This window comes from Solanum stenotomum, chromosome 2 (assembly GCF_019186545.1).
Source record: "Solanum stenotomum isolate F172 chromosome 2, ASM1918654v1, whole genome shotgun sequence".
NCBI lineage: Eukaryota > Viridiplantae > Streptophyta > Magnoliopsida > Solanales > Solanaceae > Solanum > Solanum stenotomum.
The window spans coordinates 69,924,836-69,937,253 of NC_064283.1; the positions used below are offsets into that span (position 1 = coordinate 69,924,836).

Genomic DNA, 12,418 nt, shown 5'->3' on the forward strand with positions numbered 1-12,418 from the left:
AAAAAAAAAAAAAATTGTGTGGAAGTGAAAACTAATATTATTATTTTTATTTTTTAGCATAATTAAGAATTTTGAGTGAAAGTGAAAACTAAGTGATCTATTATGGGTCAATAGATACTCATATTTAACCTATTTTGATCATATTTGCAGAGACTTTTAAAAGGAAATGGCTTGAAGTCCATATTTAATCAATTAAAATATGAATAATCCAAGTCATTACATATGGACAAAAAGGGCTAATTTCATTAATATGGGCTGAAATGGCCACCCATAGATTACAATTCAGTCAAAATTTGCATACTATTTTTAGTTGTTCTGATTTAATTTGTGGATGGCTTCATTCTCTGTTTTATTTTCATGGTAATTGCGAGTTAATATTGTCTGATGATCCAAACATCATTTTAGTTGTGTAATTTGCCTGTCATGGATATTCACTCTTGTAATGCTGATGAATTTGTGAAAGTGCTTATTTGATTGGGAATTCCTCAAGGGCAGAGACTTCTCTATCAAAGTCGGATCATTTAATTCCCTATTTACAAACTCCATATTTTAACATGATCCTTTATTATTTCAAAGCACCACCAACAATTAATTATTAACTCTGAACCAGAAGTTGGCCGTCTGATAGAATGTATGTGTTCACTAACAGCTAATGGATCAATTCTCTTAACAGAATAATAGGGTAGAAAATAAATAATTCAAAGTAAATCAGACACAAGATATTTTTACTTGGAAATTCCATTGCTCAAGGGAGGAGAAAACCACAACCCGTCTCACAAGATTTCAACCCAAACTCTATTTTACTCAAAACAAAGCACAACTTCAGATGACAAGCTCTTATAACCTAGGAATTAAACTCTTAATCCCTTCGTAACAACTCTACTACAAAGAAAAACTACGAAATAACTCTATTGCCCACTAAATCAACTAGCTCTAGTCGATCTAGACTTCAACAACCCAACATAGCTAACTCTAGCTAAGAATCGGAAAGTTCAACAACAGCTTCAAATGATCTAATTTCTTTATAACTTAGGAATAGATCTCACACAAATAATCACTAATAACTCTATCTTGTCCTTTAGCTGTTCTTTGAGCAATATTCCGTTGAGAGAGACCTTTGCATTCCTTTTGTGTTTGCAAAAATTCTTTTGTGTCAACGGAGAATGGATATATTATAGGATGAACACAAACACACAAAACAATTCCATTGGCTGAGGATCTGTTATGCTGTGGGAGATGCATAACAACCACAACAGGTTTCACAGACTTTTTGAGTAACTTTTAGTAGGGAAGTTTTAGTTTCCTTTGGGATCAGATCTAAAGTTTGACTCACAAGCTAAAAATAGAGTAAATATTTTTAAAGGTCGCTAAATTATGAAGAATTATCTAGTAAAGTCACACAATTTTATTTTGTATCAATAAGATAACTCAAGTTAAAAAATTCTCTTTTATAAAATCACTCAACCAAATTTACCATTAAAAAAAATGATATGACAACTAAATTAAATTTTTATGCCATGTTGACATGGACCCCAAAGATGAAACAAAATTAAAGAAAACTCATATCTTAAACCCAATCCATCAACAATTTCATAATTGTCAAAATTATAAATCTGGAAATTTATAGGTTTGCAATATTCTTCTCAAATTTTATTTATTTATTGTGAAAACAATATAAATTAACCTCCAAAGTGTGGGGTCCATCCCAATTTGCCAAATCTCACAATGTCAAAAGGTTGGCAGATTTGGAAGATATTGGATATACATGTGCAGATTTTTTCAAAGGTTGGTAAGCTGCAAAGAAGAAAAAATTGTTTTTCTTCTGAAGCATAGTTGAAAAAATACTGCATTTGTTTCCTATAAAAGGGAGGATCATTCTTCACTCTAAATGCACCAAAAACAAAGGAGAGAAAAGAAGAGTGAGGCAGAGGAAAATAGTATGTGAGGAAAAATAGAGAGTGTGAGCGATATTGTAGTGAGGTGGAAAAATCAAAAGAGGGTTATTTCTTTTGAGTGTGTAGTGGTCTTTGGAGTTTTTTACTCAGACCTACAAGTGTAAAAATCCTTACTATAGTGATATCAGTTGCTCCTCTCGGGCCGTGGTTTTTCCATTATTCAGGAGGGTTTTCACGTAAAATCTTGGTGTCATTATTGCTCTTTTTATTCTTGTTGATTAACCGCATTGTTGTGTTCCGCTTTTATTGCTTTTATTACCGCAAATATTATTTCTGTTGTGGGTTTATTCCCAACAATTGGTATCAGAGCACAGGTTTTGCTCATTTACAGAAATATTTTTTTGCAGCTTATCGTACTATACTCAGTAAAAGAAAAATGTATGGAGTAAAGTACGAGGTAGCAAAATTCAACGGTGATAGCGATTTCTCAACGTGGCAGAGAAGGATGAGAGACTTGCTCATCCAACAGGGTTTGCACAAGGCACTAGGCGGCAAATCCAAAAAGCCCGAATCAAACTTGGGGATTGAGAAGAAATGGATGAAAAGGCTGCTAGTGCAATCAGGTTGCACTTAACAGATGATGTGGTTAATAACATCATTGACGAAGAGAGTGCATGTGACATTTGGACAAAGTTAGAAAATTTATACATGTCCAAAAAGCTGACAAATAAATTGTACCTAAAGAAACAGTTATACGCCCTACATATGGGTGAAGGTACAAATTCATTGTCCCATTTAAATGTGCTTAATGGACTAATCACACAGCTAGCAAACCTCGGAGTAAAGATCGAGGAGGAAGATAAAGTCATAGTGCTCTTAAACTCATTGCCATCTTCCTACGATAATTTGGCAACAACCATCTTACATGGTAAGGACTCTATTGAGTTGAAGGATGTCACATCAGCCCTTTTGCTTAATGAGAAAATGAGAAAAAAACCTGAAAATCACGGACAGACTCTCATCACAGAAAGTAGAGGCAGAAGTTACCAAATGAGTTCAAGCAACTATGGTATATCCGGAGCTCGTGGAAAGTCTAAGGTCCGATCAAAATCAAAAGCCAGAAATTGCTACAATTGCGATCAACCAGGTCACTTCAAAGAGATTGTCCGAATCTAAAAAGAAGCAAAAGAGAAAGCAGTGGCCAGAACAATGATGAAAACACAGCTGCCATGATGCAAAATAATGACAATGTTGTTATCCTCATAAACGAGGAACAGGAATGCATGCACTTGGCAGGTGAAAAGTCGGAATGGGTGGTCAACACAGTAGCATATTACCATGGCACATCAGTAAGAGATGTTTTTTACAAATATGTAGCAGGTGATTTTGGTAATGTGAAAATGGGTAACACAAGTTACTTAAACATTGCGGGGATCGGAGACGTTTGCATAAAGACAAATGTCGGATGCACATTAGTTTTGAAAGATGTGAGCAACGTACCTAATTTGCGGATGAACTTAATCTTGGGAGTTGCTTTGGACCGAGATAGATATGAGAACTACTTTGCAAATAAAAAATGGAGACTCACCAAAGGGGCATTGGTGATTGCAAAAGGAGTTGCTCGTGCACGTTGTACAAGACAAATGCAGAAATATGCCAAGGTGAATTAAATGAGGCTCACGAAGAGATTTCTGCAGATTTGTGGCACAGAAGAATGGGTCATATGAGCGAGAAATGATTGCAAATTCTTTCCAAAAAATCGCTCATCTCTTTTGCCAAAAGTACAACGATAAAACCTTGTAACTACTGTTTATTTGGTAAGCAACATAGAGTCTCATTTTAGACATCATCTGAAAGAAAGTTGAATAAACTTGATTTGGTATATTCTGATATTTGTGGTCCAATGGAGATAGAATCGATGGGAGGTAATAAATACTTTGTTACCTTTATTGATAATGCTTCACGAAAATTGTGGGTTTATATCTTGAAAACCAAAGATCATGTGGTACAAGTATTTCAAAAGTTTCATGCTTTGGTAGAAAGAAAGACGGGTCGGAAGCTAAAACTTCTCTGAACTGACAATGGAAAGTGCGTACACTTCAAGAGAATTTGAAGAGTATTGTTCAAACCATGGAATCAGACATGAAAAGACAGTTCCTGGAACCCCACAACACAATGGTGTAGCTAAGAGAATGAATCGCACCATTGTTGAGAAGGTGAGTAGCATGCTCAAAATGGCTAAATTGCCTAAGTCATTCTGGGGTGAAGCACTTCGGACAACATGTTATCTTATCAATCGTAGTCCATCAGTTCCGTTGGAGTTTGACATTTCAGAGAGAGTTTGGATCAACAAGGAGATGTCTTACTCGCACCTAAAGGTGTTCGGTTGCAAAGCTTTTGCACATGTACCGAAGGAGCAGAGAACCAAGCTAGATGATAAATCAGTTCCCTGCATATTCATCGAATATGAAGATGAAGAGTTAGGGTACATATTGTGGGATCTTGTAAAGAAGAAGGTCATCAGAAGCAGAGATGTAATCTTCCGAGAAAGTGAAGTTGGAACTGCTGATGATCTATCTGAGAAAGCCAAGGAAAATAATGGTATAGTCCCTAATCTTGTTACCATTTCTGCTACTTCTAACCATCCCATAAGTGCATAAAGTACGATTGATGAAGTTGCTGAACAGGAAGAGCAACCTAATGAGATTGTTGAGCAGAGAGAGCAACTTGGTGATAATACCGAACAAGTGGAGTACCCGAAAGAAGAAGAACAATCTCAACCTCTGAGGAGATCAGAAAGACAACGGGTAGAGTCATCCAAGTATCCTTCCTCAGAATATGTTCTCATCAATGATGAAAGGGAGCCAGAAAGTCTTAAAGAGATGTTGTCTCATCTAGAAAAGATCCAATGGATGAAAGCCATGCAAGAAGAGATGGAATATCTACAGTAAAATGGTACATACCAGCTAGTTGAACTTCCAAAAGGCAAAAAACCGCTAAAGTGCAAGTGGGTCTTTAAACTCAAGAAAGATAGAAATGACAAGTTGGTCAGGTACAAAGCTCGATTGGTTGTAAAACACTTCGAACAAAAGAAAGGTGTTGATTTTGATGAAATCTTTTCACCTGTAATATTCCGTAACTTAAAATACATTTGCGACTCGTAAACACCTATGCATAGATGTGATATCGGGGGAGATATATCATTGAAAATGGTTAAGCATACCATGTAACCCTTATATATAGTCATTTGAATGGTTAAACAAAAGTTTTAGTCCTAAGAGATCATTAAAGAAGAGATTCAAGTTTAAAGGTTCATTGTGGAGGAATACTACAAATGATCTCATTTCTCATCTGACTTTGAACGAGCATATATCCTAATATATAATGAGTTAGAAGACCTACAGCCTATCCAATTAAAGGTATGTGAGTGTAGTTTCCAGCAAAACAAACCGGATATTAAAATGATATCAGAGTAAAAAGTTATGTTCATTCTACGACAGACGCGCAAATTGCCCAATCACTGCGGGACATGTGGCCCTTTAGAGAAAGTCGGCCAAACTTGTTGTTTTTATATTAAAAGTTTGGGATATACTTTCTCATATACTCAAGAACGTTTAAGGACTGGTTCCAAGTTTTTTCTTCAAGTTTTACTCATCTTCAACCCTCCAAAGCTTAAGGTAAGTTGGTTTCTTCAAGAATCAAGTGTCTTCCTCTCCATAGACCTATAGATATACTTAGCTAAATGTTTTGTTGAAGGAAAAAAATATTGTTCTTGGAGAATAAGAAGGGCAGGGGCTGCTTTTCTTTGATATATAGGTATGAATCCTCTTCTATCTTCATAAATAGTATTCCAAGGATGCTTTAAGTATAATTTGTGGGTAGGACTCATGGGATGGTGATAGGAAGCCGTGAGTCCATGTTTTACCCATTGTATTTGATGTTTTGGTGAGGAGGGAGTTTGTTAAAGGTTGTGTTGGCTGTTGTTTTGACCAAATAAGGGGTAAATGGTATTGAATTGGGGAAGTAAGCTGGTTACATTAAAACAGAAGGCGAGGTATAGAGAATGCGACTATTATAGTTCTTGAAAGTTTGTCGCTCACCAAGTGTTTGATGAAATTCGTAAGCCGCTAAGAATATGTTGTAGCTGGTTATATGAGCTCCTATTATTTTAATTTATGGCATTAGTTCTCTACCAACTTAAATTATGAACTTATAAAGGAATTTGACATCGTTAACAAGGAACCCGTGGGATAGTGATCGGAGGCCATGAGTTTTACTTTTATGTTAAGTGTGGATGACTAAGGGGGCTTGTTCTTTATGGTTAAAGGATGAGGAGTACTACTGAACATGTAAATAAGTCATAAGCCTACTTGGAAAGTAGAAAAAGAGAAGGGTGTGGTGATACACCATTCATCTATGGTAATTGTTGAGATTGTCGCTCACGAACTATTATTGTGTTTTTGGGCATTGTTGTGACTCTTTATTAGTTCCTTATACTATCCTTTTATGATTTTATCTTATAGATAAAGTTGTCAGCAAAGGAGTTTGACGACGTAAGATAGTAAGTTCCGAAGTAAGGTATGTAAAGCTAAAACCTCATTTGCCCTAAAGGCACGACCTAGACTCACATATTCTTCCAATAAATGTCACTAGAGATTCTATAATACTTGAAAGAAAGTTATCCTATTTTATAAACGCTCTCATGTTGAGTCTTAAAACTATAGAGTTGCAGTACTCTTTAAGGAAGCAATATGTTTCACACAACTAGATTTGTCTACAGTTGAAACTCTTAGAAGTTATCGGTGTACATGTTGCATAAATTTAAAGAAAGAAGCCAGCCACAAATTGTTTGTAAGTGTATAGGTCACAAAATGTATGATTCTCAAGCTAATGAAAGTAATCACAAGTTGTATCACGAGCTATGTGATTAATGAATTCATTATTATTAATAATTGCAAGCAGTTGAGATTATAAACTACTCTACAACGTGGGGTGGGTATTTTTAGGGCTACTAAGTGCGATGCTACTCTGTGCACAAAATTTAGATATAGTTACCTGGAATTTCCCGTCATGGATTCACCTGACTGAAACAGGCCTGTGGGCAAACCATATAAGAGCCCTGGGGTTGTACCTTGATAGAACTCGTTACCAGACTATGAGATTTCACGCGTGGTCGTTACAGTGGGCTACAGATTCCATACAGAGTTCACTAATCGCTGTCAGTAGGCCATCATGTGATTCCCTGACAGTTAGCTTTACAAAGAGCAAAGAAGCGATATAATGAAGTAAAGATATCACTTAGGTAAATTATATGGTTTATATATATATATATATATATAAATGACTAAGCCATGAAACGTTCGATGAAGACCCTTAAGGTTAGTCCAATTACGGATTATGTCTCCTGCATACACATGCTCAGATTTGCCTATCATGATATTTGATGTCTATTTGTTATTCAGTTTGCTTTACATACCAGTACATGTTTTGTATATACGGACGTCCCTATTATTTTGGTGTTTCATTTGTATCACTATAGGCTTAGGTACTCAGGACAACAAGTATTTTCAGTAGACTACAGATTTCTAGTTTAACAGTTGGTAAGCTCCACCTCTACCTGGAGCTATTAGATATTTAGAGCCTATATTTTGCTACGTATGTACATATATCAGAATGGGTATGTCGGGGCCCTGTCCCGACTAGTTATCAGATTCTCAGAGGCATACTCTTTAGAGGCTTCGTAGACTTAGTCTTGTTTGCATTGAAAAGTAGCCCAACTGGCCCTTTTGTTATCTATATTTTAGTATGTGTCTTCATATAGGTTCCGCTGCTTATGAATTTACAGCTTTGGCATGAGATTAGTAAGATATTTAGAAGGTGCTCGTGTATACCCTTGATGTCTGCCCCTTTCTAGTTAGGGGTGTGACTTCACCTGTTGTCAAAATGACTTCTATTAGAACTATTTTGAGCCTAACAGCTAGCCTAGATCTTGAAGTGGAGCAATTGGACGTGAAAACTGCATTTCTTTACGGAGATTTGAAGAAGAGATAAGCAGAGGAATTTGAAGTATCTGGAAAGAAACACATGGTGTGCAAATTGAATAAGAGTCTTTATGGGTTGAAGCAGGCACCAAGGCAATGGTACAAAATGTTTGACTCTTTCATGAAAAGCCAAACGTACACAAAGACATATTCTGATCCATGTGTATACTTCAAAAGATTTTCTAACAACAATTTTATTATTTTGTTGTTGTATGTGGATGACATGTTAATTGTAGGACAATACAAAGAGCTGATTGCAAGGTTGAAGACAGATTTATCCAAGTCATTTGATATGAAGGACTTGGGCCCACCACAACAAATTTTAGGGATGAAAATTGTTCAAGAACGAACAAAAAGAAAGTTGTGGCTATCTCAAGAGAAGTACATTGAACGTGTACTAGAACGCTTCAACATGAAGAGTGCTAAACCTGTTAGCACGCCTCTTGTGAGTCATCTGAAGTTGAGCAAATAGATGTGACATCCTACAACAAAAGATGAGAAAGAGGGAATAACCAAAGTTCTTTATTCTTCAGCAGTGAGGAGTTTGATGTATGCAATGGTGTGTACAAGACTTGATATTGCTCATGCAGTTGGTGTTGTTAGCAAATTCCTTGAAAATCCTGGAAAAGAACATTGGGAGGCAGTTAAGTGGATACTCAGGTACCTAAGAGGTACCACAAGAGACTGCTTGAGTTTTGAAGGATCTGATCCAATCTTGAAGGGCCATACAGATGATGTTATGACAGGTGACCTCGATAACAGAAAATCCACTACTGGATATTTGTTTACATTTTCAGGGGGAGCTATATCATGGAAGTCAAAGTTGCAGAAGTGTGTTGCACTCTCTACAACTGAGGCACAGTATATTGCAGCTACTGAAGTTGGCAAAGAGATGGTATGGCTGAAACTATTTCTTCAGGAACTTGGATTGCATCAAAAAGAGTATGTAGTCTATTGTGACAGTCAAAGTGCAATAGACTTGAGCAAGAACGCCATGTATCATGCAAGGACGAAGCATATCGACGTGAGATATCACTGGATTCGTGAAAAGATAGAGGATGGATCTATACAGGTCATGAAGATCCCTACTAGTGAAACCCTTCGGATATGTTGAGCAAGGTGGTATCAAGAGACAAGTTCGAGCTATGCAAAGAACTTGTCGGCATGCACTCAAGCTAAAAACTTAGAGCTACCTCCTTCAGGTGAATGGGTCTGGAGGGGGGGATTGTGGGGTCCATCCCCATTTGCCAAATCTCACAATGTCAAAAGGTTGGCAGATTTGGAAGATATTGGATATACATGTGCAGATTTTTTCAAAGGTTGGTAAGCTGCAAAGAAGAAAAAAATGTTTTTCTTCTGAAGCATAGTTGGAAAAATACTGCATTTGTTCCCTATAAAAGGGAGGATCATTATTCACTCTAAATGCACCAAAAACAAAGGAGAGAAAAGAAGAGTGAGGCATCACAGAGGAAAATAGTCTGTGAGGAAAAATAGAGAGTGTGAGCGATATTGTAGTGAGGTGGAAAAATCAAAAGAGGGTTATTTCTTTTGAGTGTGTAGTGGTCTTTGTAGTGTTTTACTCAGACCTACAAGTGTAAAAATCCTTACTATAGTGATATCAGTTGCTCCTCTCGGGCCGTGGTTTTTCCATTATTCAGGAGGGTTTCCACGTAAAATCTTGGTGTCATTATTGCTCTTTTTATTCTTGTTGATTAACCGCATTGTTGTGTTCCGCTTTTATTGCTTTTATTACCGCAAATATTATTTCTGTTGTGGGTTTATTCCCAACACAAAGATCGATTTACATTTTTGGTTTTTGGTGTTTGATAAATCGACCTTCAATCAAAAATCGATTTACATTTTTTGGTTTTTGGTGTTTGATAAACCGACCTTCCATCAAAGATCGATTATAAATAAAAGTATGTGGTTGTGTGAAGGAACTTGATTTCTTTTTTAAAAAGAATAATTAAATAAACCACATTTTATCTCTATTCAAATAAAAATAATAATAAAAAAAGCAGATAAATAAACAAACTAAACGGCACAAAAAAAAAAGGCAGTGATTTTTTTATCCATGCAACTTCCTTACTCGTCCACCCAGATACATCTATCGACAGTGATTGTAATCTTTTTTAGCCTCTTTGTTCTAGGCTTAAACCCGTCCACCCAGATAGTTCCTTCCATGGCATGTTGGCTACTGAAGCTTTCACTAATTTCACCTCAAAGATTCTAAACCAGCGAGTCTCAAAATCTGCAAGTAGGTAGTAGTTTTAATAAAAATCTTCAACATAATTTCTGAGTCATTCACATAATCTCTAAATATATTGTCCTGTTAATCTGCCATTTAGATGTAGCCTCTGTTTGAGATTTGTTTATGTACCTGAAAGTGTTTTTTTCTTTGGCAGTGCATTAATGTTAATAATGCCTTATGTATTTATACAGAGAAAAATTATACATATTATCCTTTTTCTGTAACATAAAACTAATATGTGAACAATCGAACATGTAATGACAACTGCATGCATGTACTTGAATCATATAAGTTTTCCTGCCTTCTGAAATATGAGTGGAATTGTTTCTGAGAAGTAAGTGTGAGTTTTAATAAAAATCTTCAACATAATTTCTAATGTCTGGCTGCATTGAACAAGATTACACATACTAAGAAATTATTTTTCTCTTTAGTGTGTGTAAAATGCACAGTCCGAAGATGTTCTCTTTGGTGTCATTGACGTAATCGCTACTTTTTGCTACTAATTTGTGTGTATAGATTCGGTTGTGTGCCATATTAAGCTAGCTGCAGTGCAATAGTTTGCTGTTATGAAATTTATTAAGCCAAATTGTTTTCCTGCCCCTCAAAAAGGTATCCAAATTGTTGGGCCCGCAGCACAGGCAATGAATCATCTAGTATGCCTAAACAAACAGACAATAATGTGACAATACAAAAGAAGAATTAAGAAGTGGGAATGTAATGTTTGTGTTGTACTGTATTGTTGTTTGGATAGTTGTACTGTATTGTTAGTGTAAATGTAATGTTTGTGTTGATTGTTATTTAAATTTTATTATATTGTATCATTTTAATCTATCGTTAGATAATGATGAAAAATATCATTTTATGTAACGATCAATTTAATACAATACAATATGAAATAATAAGCAACAACCACCCAAACAAAGTATTAAAGTATTATAGTTACTTTAACATTTTCTTCATTAAAAATACTTGCTAAGTATTGCTCAAATTGACGATTTGCCCTTAAGAAAGAAGTCATCCTCTCTATCTTGAGTCAACATTAGGTTATTGAGACTTCACGCACATCAAGTTAGGCTCAGACCCCTCATTTATATCAGTTCAATTTCACAAATTAACCAACAAAGTCAAGATTATGATTTTATAGGCAACACACAAACAAATAACTCATGGGCACAATTCAATATGCAAAATACGAGGCTACCCAAAGAGATCTAACGATCCATATCAACCAAACTACCAAAGGCTTTCAAGCCCACATAAAGTTGGTGGGCTCCGGGCCTCATAAAGTTGGTGGTGGAAATAGGTGTTAAAAAAATGGTGTGAGTATAAGTAGTGGTTCCCCAACTTATTACGGAGATCCTCATAAAGTTTTTTGAGAAAAAAATTTTGGGTGCTCCGAGGCGCGAGATTCATGGGCTATAACACACGAAAAATCGACAATTTTGGGTAATTCTTAAAAAAAAGACATGTAAATGTGGAAATATGCGTTATAAAAATTGTGTGAGTATATGTGATGGTTTCCCAACTCATTACGGAGGTACTCATAAAGTTTTTTTAGAAGAAAATTTTGGGTGCTCTGGGGCGCCAGATCCATGGGACTCACCTACGAGGCCTACGTACGGCTCGTGAATTGGACAACAGACCGTCTTGGTGAACTGTTGAAAATTACAAAAATCTTGACATTTTTGGAAAAAAACTGACTGGCCAACCACGGACATCACTTTTTTCAGTCTTTTAAAATTTATTTATCTTCAGCAATGATTATTTATTTATTAGAATATTTTAATATCTCAAGTTGATGTTCATGTGATTCCCCAAAAATATCAAATAGTAACACTTTCTGAAAGCAAAAGGATAAAATCAAATTAAAAATGATTGATTGAAGGATAATGTAACACCCCGTATTCGAAAATAGAGATTTCAGATTTCTGGTGTTACAGGTGGCACTCACGGACACCATCCACGGACCGTAGATGGACTCACGGTCCGTCCTGCAGGTCCATGGTTCGTGACAGAAAACTTCCCCAGAACTCAGTCAGAAAATTTGGCTAAGTCCCGACTCACGGACAGACCCACGGTCCGTAAATCAGACCACGGTTCGTGGTCTGTGTCCGTGGATCGAGACTTCCCTTACCAACCTCTGACACAAACTACGGTCGACCAGCACGGACCGTCATTCGATCCACGTTCCGTAGGTCTGACCGTAGATGAGGTTAGCAGCTAGTTAGATG

The 12,418-nt window shown here is 36.3% G+C and overlaps 2 protein-coding genes across 3 annotated transcripts in view; both read right to left on the minus strand.

Annotated features, from left to right (window-relative positions):
* The window catches only part of LOC125856358 (putative late blight resistance protein homolog R1A-3), a 410,366-nt gene that overhangs the window by 189,954 nt on the left and 207,994 nt on the right, over positions 1-12,418 (minus strand). The window lies entirely within an intron of this gene.
* The window catches only part of LOC125856360 (putative late blight resistance protein homolog R1B-16), a 190,711-nt gene that overhangs the window by 116,931 nt on the left and 61,362 nt on the right, over positions 1-12,418 (minus strand). The gene's annotated exons all lie outside the window — the stretch shown is intronic.